The sequence below is a fragment of the Pseudomyrmex gracilis genome, unplaced genomic scaffold (assembly GCF_002006095.1).
Source record: "Pseudomyrmex gracilis isolate BER0280 unplaced genomic scaffold, ASM200609v1 scaffold_497, whole genome shotgun sequence".
Lineage (NCBI taxonomy): Eukaryota > Metazoa > Arthropoda > Insecta > Hymenoptera > Formicidae > Pseudomyrmex > Pseudomyrmex gracilis.
In genome coordinates, this window is record NW_018021081.1 from 63,988 (window position 1) to 75,727 (window position 11,740).

At 36.6% G+C, this 11,740-nt stretch overlaps 1 protein-coding gene across 1 annotated transcript in view; it reads right to left on the bottom strand.

The window, feature by feature from the left end:
* LOC109860875 (CDK5 and ABL1 enzyme substrate 1-like) overlaps nucleotides 1-8,818 on the bottom strand; it is a 55,254-nt gene extending 46,436 nt beyond the window's left edge. The window contains exon 1 of the mRNA XM_020440272.1: nucleotides 8,728-8,818. The gene's annotated coding sequence lies outside the window, so the exon portion shown is untranslated. The remainder of the gene's footprint in view (nucleotides 1-8,727) is intronic.
* Between the last annotated feature and the right edge of the window lie 2,922 nt (nucleotides 8,819-11,740).

Genomic DNA, 11,740 nt, shown 5'->3' on the forward strand with positions numbered 1-11,740 from the left:
GTGTCGAATAAATCTGTGTCGAATCGAGCGGTGTCGAATCGTACTGTGGTCAATAGAGTATCATCCGTCCCAGAATTGGTGTAACATCTCTCGTAGACAGGTAGAAGGAGTAAAACTGAGTTGATAAGTCCTATACCATTTTGCTAGATTCGTAATAGTTACTAAGATCTTAATTAACAAATATCCGCGAAGAAGCGTGCATCGGGCTGTCTTACGCGCGTAGGACAGCCCAGCGCGCTTCGCATGATTACATTTTAATATGTATATGTTATAGTATATGCTGTTATATTAGCTCCTCTCATATGTTGCTACGGGTAACACCGTAAACGCGCCGGGTTGTCTTACGCGCGTAAGATAGCCCGATGCATGTTTATTCGCTGATCTTTGTTAATTAAGATCTCGGTAACTATTGCGAATCTAGCAAAATAGTATAGAACTTATCGGCTCAGTTTTACTTCTTCTATCTGTCTACGAGAAATGTTACACCAATTCTGGGACACCCTGTATGTATATATATATATATATATTGTTTATGTGTTCTAAATATTGTGACGTTTATATAAATACATAAATATATGTATACATTTATAATATTTGCATTGTTTATTTCTTTTATTGCACATACACAAAAATAAAACAAGTGTGAATGTTTATGTATATTTTAAATATTTTCCGCTGTAATACTATACAAAACGTGTTTGTGTGTGTAAATAGAAGATAGAAGTATAAGCAAACTTAAAAAAAAAAAAAATCCAAAACCAGCAGAGTGCGAACACGAGACCCGCGGAGTACTAGTGCAACGCCTTGTCCACTTCGCCACGCCGCCACTTCGGTAAACCTATTTTTGGAACTCTACTTATGGTACGTGCTAAATTTCAAACCGCGATGTCTCCTAAACGTTTGGATGTGCGTCGTCTCCGAATAGCATTTGTTGCTTTTTCATCCATACTACATTCCTACGAAATTTTGTCAAAATCGGTGACCCGAAGGGTATATACTCTTCTTGTGAGTTGAGTCAAAGCGAAAGAGTGAAAGTTACCATAGTATAGAATCGAAATTAGAAAGTAAGTCTGAAAAAAGTAAAAATATTGTCGAACATAAAAATGAAAACAGTAAAATGAAACTTAGACGTTCGTCGAGAGAAAGAAAACCAAGTAAAATAGTAAATATGCAAATAATGATTTTGTAACTCAGTATGTTTATGTTGCGATGCAACTACGTCAAAAATTGTTGAGGAGACGCTACAAAGTAGTGAAGCTGAAAGTTGGAAAAAGGCAATGAATCGTGAAATAGAAAATTTAAAGAAAAACAAAACTTGGAAATTGGTTGAGAAACCAAAAGATAAAGAAGTTGTCGATGTAAAGTAGATTTTTAGAAACAAAAGTGAAAATGTTTACAAAGCTTGGTTGATAGCTAGAGAGTCTCAGCAACAAGATTATGTAGAAAATGTTTATTCGCCAGTTGTTAAAATGCAAACTTTTAAAAGTTTTACTATCCTATTGTTGTCAAAATAGTTAAGCAACTATTGTCAATAATTAAGTATTGAGCAAATGGATGTGGAAACAGCTTTTTTGAATGGTAAAATAAGTTCAGAAGTATATGTTAACCAGTCAGCAGGTTATGAAAATGGTACAAGTCAAGTATTTAAACTACTAAAATCTTTGTATGGCCTGAGAGAAAGTCTAAGGCTGTGGTATGTTTCAACGGATTTGTGGAAGAGTTAGGTTTCAAAAGAAGTAATTATGAGTACTGTTTGTACGTAAGTGAGAAAGATTAACTAGTTTATGTTTTGTTGTTCGTAGACGACGTGTTAGTATGTTGCTGTAAAGAGATCAACTCAACACATTGTTACCGACCGAATTATCATTTGTAGCTCATTGTTATGTGCGTAAAAGAGAGCGCAAGTGTGCTTCTCTCCTCTTTGGTATATTATTTCTCTTAACTTACTCTTCTTCTTGTTCTGTGCCTGTATCTCTGTATGTATCGGAACGTGTAAGAATAAAGATATATGTACATGGCATCCTAAAGATCTCCAACAGGTTATGGGCCCAGGTCTAGAACTCTAAGACAAAAGTGTTCAAGCAAGTTTGTGAAAATGCATCAAGCCGGCCATAATGTGGAAAAATTGTCAGAGGGAAACTACGAATCCTGGAGGATGCAAATGAAAAGTGTTTTAGTTTTCAACGATCTGTGGGGTTACGTTCACGGTAGCATACTGAGACCCACTGGCGAAAGCGAAGACGCACAATGGAAGGCAAGAGATGAAAAAGCACTAGCGCTTATAATACTGAGTGTTTCAAAGAACGAACTCGGACACCTCCGTCGCGCAACGACATCGAAAGAAGCATGGGATGAAATAAACCGAGTGCATAGTTCTCAAGGGCCAGTCAAGAAAGCTATGTTATACAGACAATTGTATAACTCAAGGAAAAATGAAACACAAACAATGATGCAGTGCATCAACGATTTCCAGAATAAAGTAAACCTCCTTGAAGACACAGGCATCGAGATCCCAGAAGAATTAAAGACAATTATGCTGCTAAACGGACTTCCAGACACGTTCGAAAACTTTTGTATTGCCATCGAGTCGAGAGACCAAATTCCTGGAATCGATTTCATCAAAAGAAAGTTACTTGAAGAAGAAGCAAGAAGGGGAGATGGCGACGATTCGGCGTGCCGCAATGGCACAAGCGCACTGCTATCACGGGGCATGCGCGAGAAAGGTAATCGCGGATACAAAAAGGGAAAAAGTGCAACAACCACCAAAAACCTCAGCGACGACACGAGTACCAAAGAGAGGAAGCCTCATCCTAACAGATTCAATGGAAGGTGTTTCTATTGCGACAAAATCGGGCATAGGGCGACGGACTGCCGACAGAAGGAAAATGGCGGGAAGGCAAATCAAGCGCGGGAAGACGAGAGTGAAGCCGTCGTTGCACTATCCGCAACGGTCTCCCCAGCCGGTAACAACGAATGGTATTTAGACAGTGGCGCGACTGCGCATATGTGCGGATCACGCGACTTATTCAAAAGTTTCAATGTCGGACCCACGCGTGACATTCGTACCGCCGGTAAAGAAACAGTGAAAGCCGTAGGCACGGGAACAGTACCCCTAGATGTCGAAGTTGACGGGAAAATTAAATCAATTAAGTTATGTGATGTTTTGTACGTGCCCGGTTTGAGTGGAAATTTGTTATCGGTCTCGGCTATAACAAACAAAGGCTTCCGAATCGAATTTAACACTGATAGTGCTAATATTCTCAGTGATAAGGGCTCCGCAGTCCTGAAAGCGCTAAAGAGAGATGAAATGTATGTCGTGAAGATAGCTCAACCAGACGAGGTAAAAATCGCGAGTCTTGAGAAAATAAACGTGTGGCACAAACGCTTTGGGCATCTAAACCATAACGATTTAAAGGTGTTAAGCGATCGAGGCGCGATTATAGGCATAGATTTACCGGAAAGATTCGATTCAAAGCCTTGTAAAGAGTGCAATAACGCGAAGGTGCATTGTTTGCCATTTTCGCAGTCAAGTTCGCGCGCAAAACATGTACTAGAGTTAGTTCATTCGGACATTTGTGGCCCGCTGCAAGTTCTTTCCCTTGGCGGAGCAAAGTATTTTGCAACATTTATAGACGACAAAACGAGACATATAAATGTTGTTTTTCTAAAATCTAGAGGTGAAATATTTTCTGCGTTTAGAAAATATAAATCAAGAGTAGAAAAGGAAACAGGCAAAAAAATAATCAGGTTACGAACTGACAATGCAAAAGAATATATTTTGAGCAGTTTTTCACAGTACTTAGAGAAAGAGGGGATAAGTAGACAATTATCTGTCGAATATACTCCGCAGTAAAACGGTATCGCGGAGCGGGCGAGCAGGACTCTAGTGGAGATGGCACGAACAATGTTGTTAGATTCGAAATTGCCAAAATCACTTTGGGCAGAGGCGGTGAATACCGCAGCGTTTTTGCAAAATCGGTGTCCCACAAAAGTTTTAGACGGTGTCACACCGGAAGAATTATGGTCAGGTAGGAAACCAAATGTAAAGTTCTTACGAATTTTTGAATCAAGCGTTGTCGCGTTAAATAAAGGAGCGAATGTCTCGAAATTAGATACAAAAGGTATTGAGGCAGTATTAGTCGGCTATTCTGCTGAGTAAAAGGCGTACAGACTTTGGAAGAAAGGTACGAAAACCGTTTTCAAAAGCAGAGATGTTAGAGTAAACGAAAAAAACTTTATCGAGGAAAAAGACACCGTTGATATTCCACTCCTAAGTAGTAAAAACACGGATAGAGAAGACTCAGAGAGTGAGGAAGAGGTTACAGAAAATAGAGTTTTGAAGGAAGCGCCGATTACGAATAATGTGGATGTAGAAACGGACTCGGAAGATGACAAAGCAACAAATTTGCTACCGGAACCTCTAGTTACCCGTGGGCGTAGAAGACCGAAAATAATACGTACTGGAAAACTAGGGCGTCCCAGAAAGCAATTCCACGAAGCAACAATTGTTATGAGCTTATCCACCGAAAACCCAGCTACGTTAGAAGAAGCAATGAATAGCAAAGAAAAAGAAAAATGGTTAGAGGCGATGAATAGCAAAATAAAGTCCTTAAACGATTGTAATACCTGGATTTTGGTGGATAAAACCCATGATATGCATGTAGTATCTTGTAAGTGGGTGTTCAATATAAAACGTCGTCAAAATGGCGAAACAGATAGATATAAGGCGCGATTAGTAGCACGCGGATTCGAACAACGCAGCGAAATCGATTACAAAAAAGTTTACGCACCCGTGGCTAGGATAGAGACAATTAGATTAATGCTTGCGTTAAGCGTCGACGAAAATCTACATATACACTAAATGGATGTGGTAACAGCCTATGTTCAAGGTGAGCTGTCAAATAAAATTTACATGGAACAACCTTCAATGTTCGAGACAAAATCAGGGAGTCAAAAAGTCTGCAAGCTTTTACGCCCAATTTACGGTTTAAAACAATCAGGACGAGAGTGGCATCATAAACTGCGTGGTGAGTTAAGTAAAATTGGCTTATAGAATTCTACATTGGAGCCGTGCGTTTTCCATGGAGAGAGGGATGGCGAAAAGTTCATCATTATCGTTTATGTAGATGACCTCTTATTGTTCTCAAAATCATTAAACACTATTACTAGAGTGAAAGCAGAGTTGAGTCAACGATTCAAGATGAAAGATCTGGGACCTGTAAGTGAAATCCTGGAGTTAAAAATTAAAAGGAACTCTGATACGAATACAATTAAAATCTCGCAGGAAAAGTACGTGGATGAAATCTTAAAAAGATTCTCTATGCAGAACTGTAAGCCAAGCTTTACACCCTTAGTACAGGGAATCAAACTTACAACCCAAAATGTGGAAAATATGGGAAATGAAAAGCACGAAAAAAAATCAATCCCGTATCGTGAATTGGTAGGCAGTCTAATCTACTTATCTAATACTTCGAGACCAGACATAGCTTACGCGGCAGGAATATTAAGTAGATTTAACGCGAATCCGAGTACGGAACATTGGCGTTTTGCAAAACACGTATTACGCTACCTGCAATAAACCAAAGTTTTTGGTATAACTTACAGCGAGACCAATGAGAGCCTTAAAGCATTTGTGGATGCCGACTGGGCCGGGAACGTCGGTGATAGAAGATCACACTCGGGAAATGTGTTGATACTCGAGGACCAATTATGTGGGCTTCAAAGCGTCAGAAATCGGTCGCATTATCCACAATGAAGGCCGAGTACATGTCCTTATCCGATGGGATAAGGAGGGATGGGACAAAGGAGGTCGTGTATGCTAGAAAGTTAATTGAAGAAATGGGTTTCTTACGTTATGTTAACCGTTTTAGTGCCAGGGGTTTTTAAAAATCCGTGTCGGATTGTGCCATGAAGCGCGATAGCGCTTCCTTCATTTATCTGCGAGTAATGCCGATCGACGCGGTCGCGCTGCTCCTTTTTTTCGTCGAAAAATGCCACGCGGCGCGTTCGCGCTTCATATTTTTTAATAATTACGAGAGGGAAGTCTGACAGACTCGCGACAAGGTACACTCCAAACCGAGAGCGTTGCTAACTGCCGATCGCGATCGAACATCGCGATACAGTTTCTTACAGCACGCGAACAGCGCGATCGCGCTGCGTGGCACTAAAACGGTTAAGGAAGCCACACCAATATTTTGTGACAACCAAAGTGGAATCGTTTTATCCAAAGAAAACGTTACAAACCAAAGAAGCAAACATATAGATATTAGGTTCCATTTCTCCAGAGAAGCACAAGAGCGAAAGCTAATTAATATTCAGTACATTCCTACAAAGAAGAACACTGCTGATGCGCTCACTAAGCCGTTAGGAAAGGATAAACATGAAAAATGTGTAAAACTGATGAATTTAGACTGTTAAGACGTATTAAGATGCGTATTACCTATAGTATTACTTGAGTCAGGTGTCAGGTATGCACACTTGCTAGGTTATTATGCATAACCGTTTTGTTTTGTTCTTTCTGCTCCAATGTGTGCGTTGATAAGGAGGGTGTAAGGAGATCAACTCAACATATTGTGTTACCGACCGAATTATCATTTGTAGCTCATTGTTATGTGCGTAAAAGAGGGCGCAAGTGTGCTTCCCTTCTCTTTGGTATATTATTTCTCTTAACTTACTTTTCTTCTTGTTCTGTGCCTGTATCTCTATATGTATCGGAACGTGTAAGAATAAAGATATATGTGCATGGCATCCTAAAGATCTCCAACAGTTGCAAAAATCATAAAAAAATTTGTGATGTTGAGATAAAATTATCAAAATGTTTTAAGATGAAAGTTATTGGAAAAGTAAACAACTACGTAGGAATAAGTATTGATTATCAGCTTAAAGGCGGTGTTATGACTTTAAGTAAAAAAAGTTATATCGAGTCTTTTGCAAAAAAATATAATCTCGAAAAAGCAAAGTTATGTAGTACACCAATGGAAGCAAATTTAAAGTTAGAGCCAGCTACTGAAATAAGTACTAGTATAAAATATAGAACCTTGATAGGAGAACTGTTATATATAAGTACTAGGCCTGATGTTGCCTTTAGTGTAAATTACCTAAGTAGAGAATTTCAGGGTTGTTATAACGAAACGCATTTCAAATATGCACTTAGAGTTTTAAAATACTTGTGTTTAACAAAAGACTTAAAATTAACTTATACTAAAAGTACTGGAACTGAAATTATGGATTACTCAGTTGATTCTGATTAGGCAGGTGATATTGTTGACAGAAAATCAACTTCAGGATACGTAATAAGACTGTTCAATAATATAATATATTGGAAATCTCGCAAACAAAGCTCTGTAACAAAATCGTCAACATTTGCTGAATATCCCAGCAAACACAAAGTAACAGTAACGTAACATTAATGTTATAATTTCCCACAATGTAATTGCTATGTAACATGCCTTGTACGTAGTACAAGTTACATTGTGGGAAATTATAACATTAATGTTACGTAACTGTTACTTTGTGTTTGCTGGGATGTATCTTTATCTGAAGCTGTGACTGATGTAAACTTTATACGTTGCATGTTGGAAGAAACATTTAAGGTAAAACTAAGTAGTCCTGTCAAAATGTATGAAGATAATTCTGGTGCGTTAATTATTGCAAAACATGGTAATTTTACAAAAAGTTCTAAGCATATCGAAGTGCAGTATCACTTTGTAAATGAAAATTATGAGAAAGGGAACATTGATGTAGTCAAAGTAGAGTCTGATAATAATGTTGCCGATATATTAACTAAGTCTTTGTGTAAAGCGAAGTTTGTGAAGTTCAGAGAAATGTTGAGATTAGGTTAGGTTAACAAATGTGCGAATACAAAAGTGGGCGAAATATAAATGTAAGGAGGCGTGTTGAGTGTGAGTGTACATTTATAGTTCGCTAACTGGTGTGTGCTGCCATCTGAGTGAGTCATGTGAGTGAGAGAGCCTGCGTGCACAAGCATGTTTTTCTATGTTAGTTAGTTAATATATAGATGCTACGAAGAAGAGTTTACTGAAATAACTTTGTATTATTTATCTATTACTAAACATATGTATATGAAATAAAGTCAAAGTTGATTAACCAATCCAACAGTTCGGTCTTTGCTTTTGCTGACTGGATCTACGACTGGTCTTGCCTTAGTTGGCTAGATCCATGACCAAGTTTGCTTTAGTTGGCTGGATCTACAACTGATCTGGCCTTAGTTAGCTGGATCACACACACACAAGAGGTGTAAATCCGACCTCTATGCAGTATACCTTGGATACTGCTAACACCGGCGATATTCTACCCTCATAACTAAATATTCAATCCTCATAACTAAAAAAACTTAATAAAAATACACTTTATTATAGTGTTTTAGAAAGCTCTTGAAGTAAGTTATAAGAATCTGCAATAAAAAATAAAAAGGTCTATTTTAAAAAATCGATGTGACCTTGACCTGATTTTGACAGCGCCATCCAAGGTCACACTGATACAATCAGTAAATAGATCCTTTTAAACTCTACAACTTTTGTCTAAAAACTTATGACACTTTTCTGTAAAACTTTCTAAAATAACATTTTCTGAAATATTTCTATAATATTTTCTGAAATATTCAAGAGTCCCGAACTTTTTTAGACACTGTATATGTACACACACACATACACACACACACGCGCGCGCGCGCGCGCACGCACACATATATATATATATGTTACACACCTTTGGAGTCAGTACTAAACGACAATGGTGGAGATTCGGAAGTTATATAATGAGTACGATTTGTAGCTGTATCATAAGAAAGACACCTAAAATAAAAATAAACATGTTGTAAAATTTATTATATATATAAAATTGTGTTTAAATATTACACATATACACACACACACAAAATTTAATATATATATATAAATATTATATAACAAAAATGCACATAAACGTGCTATGATTTTCAATAATGATAAATAAGCAAGCCTTTCATGCTCTCATATATACAGAGCGTCTAAAAAATTGACACAGTCGAAGTGTGAAGACAGATTGAATTAATTTAAACCAAAAAGTCATTTTCTCTTTTGCAAAATTTACAGTAGTTATTGAGTATATAATTAATATATGTGATTCAATGAGCATGTTGGAAGCGATAGCCCAAACTTTGTAGGCGTGTATGAATTTTAATTCTGAAAACCAGCTGATTGCAAGAAGCGTCACACGCCACTTGCTTGTTTGCTCGCCTTTTGCTGTTAAAAGATTACATAAAGTAAGCCATTTTTTTTTTACTAAAACTCATACACACTTACAGAGTTCGAACCATTGTTTTCTACGCGCTCATTGAGTCACATAAAGTAAGTAATCACTCAATAACTATTGCGAATTTAGCAAAATAGTACAATTGAGTTTTCGGTTCAAGGTAATCCATCTAATCTACCTTTACACTTCGGCTATGTCAAAATTTTTTCAGACTCCTTGTATAATAACAAAGATGATGTATTTTTATAAAACTTATTGTGTTATAAAAATGTTTTAATATAATCGCTATGAATAAATTAATTTACACAAAAACTAAAAAAATATATACAATATTATATAAAATGACTATGAATTGTAATAGCTAATTTTTACAACACATCTTTTGCAGAAGTATAACAAAATTTAAGAAAATAGATTTATACAAAAACCGAATAATACACCCCGTGTATTATTCAGTTTTTGTATAAATCTCCGGTAATTGCTGTACAATCGTTCATAAACAAGTAGAAGAATTAATACTGAGTCGAAAAGTCCTATACCATTAGTCCTACACCATTTTGCGAGATTTGAAATAATTACCAATCTTAATTAACAAAGAGGTAATTATTTAGATTAGGGGCTTCCTCATCGATTTTGATGAGCTTGAAATATGTTGTTAAGAACGTTATTCTGAACAACTTTTTCCTATACATGTTATCTCGCCGCTCAGCTCTAGTCATCCAGTTTTTTCCAAAAAAAGTTTCATGAATTTTTTGTTTTCCAACATCGTGTTGATTTCTGAAGTAAATATGTTGTTTGTATAACACATGTAGGCAAGGGACAAGGCTGCGCCCTTCCCCCTGCTCCCGCGACTAGATCTAACTCGAACCAATGTTAGGAAAACCTTAACCGAAATTAGGTTATTTTTCTTCGAGGGAAGTAAAAAATCTTATCATTTCCCAAAAATCGACACGACCCAGATAACCAAATCTGTCGAAACAGATTTTGCCAAATGCTTGTTACAAATTTTATTAGCAGAAAGACATCAAATATGATGCAGAGTTTGTTTTGTCCGGCAATGTTGCAAAATTGCTAGCAAAAATATATTTAAGCTTGTTGACAAAACATAACAACGAATTTGCTGGCAAAAACCAAGCAAAGCTGTGTCGTGTTGCGCAGATCTTGCTTCATATTTGGCGTCAATTTGGTCTCAGACCAAAATATGTTTCAATATATATCAAGCTTTGCTCGGTTTTTGCTAGCAATTTGCTGTTACTTTTTGTCGACAAGCTTTGGCAACAAACTCGAAGCCTAATGCGGACACAGTTGATGCTAATTTGCGGAGTATTTTTGCTTAAAATTGTTGACAATTTGCCGGCAAATTGCGAACAAATTGTTTACTGGGGATGGTTGGAAAACAACCCAGCAAGCAAGCTCACGTGATAATGACGTGATTATGAAGTGATTTTGATGACTGCGACGTTCAGTAACATAAATGGTATGTTATTTTGACGTCATTTACAATACCAAAAGTTGACGTCGCCGATGTGACGTCATTTAGATGTCGCGTTGACGTCATATATCAACTTATATATTGAATTTCAATATGACATCAATAAAACGATTAAATAACATTCTAACAACAACCTTGAGTTAAATTCAACCGTTAATTATAATAATATATTTACTAATAACATTTGTTTTTTTGAATAATATTATATCTTTAAATACATTATTTATAGATAAGTATAGCCATTTATTTATAGATAAGTAGCCACGTACACTTTGGTAAACTGATTACCTTTTATATATTAAATTTATTAAAAATAACATAATATATAGTAAATATATATTCAATGATAATTAAAGTTTATTGTAACTAAATACTAAATGAAATGCGTAGAATAGTTTGAGAATAAGTAAAGAAAAATAATTACAAACATGAAATCTTTGGTCATAAGAGCCAAAAATAATTACATTATAGTAAGGAGCAAGTCTAGCGGACTGGGTGCAGGGGCTGCGAATATGGAGGTCTCGAGTTCAAATCCCACCATCACCTTAGGATTTTTTCCAGGCCCGGTATCTTTCATCGAGTTAATCAGTTGATTGACAAACTGAATCAGATCTCCAAAAATTAATTCAAGTGTAATTTCGAATTAATTTTGTTTCTATAAAGCGTTTTTTTATATATATCACCGTAACCCAAGCAGCAAAACTGGGCAAAATTACCTCTATTTGACTTTCTAATAGGTCTAAAAGTTTTGTCGACCAAGCCTTATTTACTACAAATCGACGTCGAATGATGGTAAGTGGGGAAAAAAGTTGAAGTCATTTTATGGTCAAAATGATGTAATGTAAAACACTTTGTCCTATGGGTCATAGTCCAATTTGGTCAACCAAATCAATTAGAAGATCGAATATTGGTAATATGGTGGTAATTCCGACTGAATTGTGACCAATTTTTACATTTTTCTTTTGGCGACGCAGCTTTCTCCTTCGAGACATCTAG